The sequence below is a fragment of the Octodon degus genome, unplaced genomic scaffold, assembly GCF_000260255.1.
Source record: "Octodon degus isolate 3935 unplaced genomic scaffold, OctDeg1.0 scaffold00136, whole genome shotgun sequence".
Classification (NCBI taxonomy): domain Eukaryota; kingdom Metazoa; phylum Chordata; class Mammalia; order Rodentia; family Octodontidae; genus Octodon; species Octodon degus.
The window spans coordinates 2,106,596-2,108,299 of record NW_004524712.1 but is presented as its reverse complement, the minus strand read 5'-3'; the positions used below and the strand labels follow the sequence as shown (position 1 = coordinate 2,108,299).

Sequence of the window (1,704 nt, the reverse complement as noted above, 5' to 3'; positions counted from 1 at the left end):
TTTTTAAGACTCCATTTCCTTCTTAAAATGGCTTTTTATATCAATTTGTTTTTCTACAGACCACACATTCCCTTATAATTGCCACACAAGGGAAAGATTGGCCAGGACAAAATACTTCAGCAAATTATTTTGTTAAAAGTAACATCCTGGTCATCAAAGTATGCATAAGAACCACTGTATAACATTCATCTTAAAAATCTAGTGTATAGTAACACAAATACCTGCCTGAAAGCTGGAGATGAGCTACAACAAAAAATATTAAGCATTAGTAACTTTTGCAAGTAACCTAGGTATAGTACATTTGATTTCAGAGGGTGTTTTTTGATGTTTAACAAGAAATTAGAAGGGCTAGGAAAAACTTGGCAAGGGAAGATGGAAACAGCTTTTAATAAAGTAAATATAATATCACCTTGAATAAGAAGGTGATAAACACATCAATTCATATTTGCTTATAGCCAGCCTCTTCTTTTGTTCGACCTGAGGTCAACAGTCACACCAGCCCTGTTCTGCAACTGTAGAAACGCCCTCTTCATATTCCCTCTTATTCTCCTGGGACAGCTGAGCAGCCTGGCTGTTTGCTGGACTATTGGGATTGGGTTCATCCAGTAGAGACTGTATGGAAGATGGAAGACACATCATAAGTTGGACTCCAACGGTTCTGAAGTATATCCAGACATATACTACCACCTGCATAGACATTTGGATGAAACATCTTAGAGATAAATCTAACTGTAGGTGGTTTATTTGGATATTCTTTAGTGAATTCTATTGTAAATTTAAATGTTCCATCCTCAAATGGGGTCCCTTCAGGCCTGAAAATAACCACGTTCCACACCGTGATGTTGTTCTCAGATGGAGCCCCACTGACTCCAGCCAGGGGATCTTCCTGCACCTTCTTGAAGTCCCTCATGAGGCGCCGCCGAGCCGGGGTGGACACGTCTCTAGCAGGGTCAAAGATGGGGCATACACCAGGGTCTCGGGGCCCCGCGGACGGGAAGGTGGTTGAGGAGGAGGAAGACGCTGAAGAAGCCGACGAGGAGCAGTCGGAGGCACAGCCTGCTCCAATTCTTTAATGAAATTGAAAGGGAAGAAGCACTCCAAAAGTTGTGTCTGGAAGCTATTACTCTGATTCCTAAACCAGACATGAATCCAAGCAAATAAAGAGGGTTATTGACCAATCTATCCAGTGAACATAGATGGAAAAATCATTCTATCCAATGAACATAGATGGGAAAATCATCAACAACATTGGCAAAAAAGTTGTGACAAATTATCAGAAAGATTATACGTTATGACCAAGTAGGCTGTATCCAAGGTATGCAAGGATAGTTCAACATAGGAAACACATAATATAAACAGAAATAAGAATACACATTATATGATCACTTGTGATTTAAATTGACACACAAGCCCTTTGAAAAATCCAACAGTCATTTTTAAAAAATTCTGAATAAAATAGGCATGGAAGGAACTCACATAAATCTGATAAAAGTCATTCATGACAAACCAATCACCAAGATCATATTAAATGGGGAAAAAATAAAGGCTTTCTTTCTAAAATCAAGAGCAAGGGGGCCCAGGGAGATAGCCCAGCAGAATAAGTGCTTGCCTAGCAAGCACAAGGGCCTGAGATGAATCCCTGGTTCTGCAAAACAAGAGAGAGAGAGAGAGAGAGAGAGAGAGAGAGAGAGAGAGAGAGAGAGA

At 40.2% G+C, this 1,704-nt stretch overlaps 1 pseudogene; it reads right to left on the bottom strand.

The window, feature by feature from the left end:
- Nucleotides 1–483: 483 nt before the first annotated feature.
- LOC101576020 lies at nt 484–1,496 on the bottom strand (annotated as a pseudogene).
- Between the last annotated feature and the right edge of the window lie 208 nt (nt 1,497–1,704).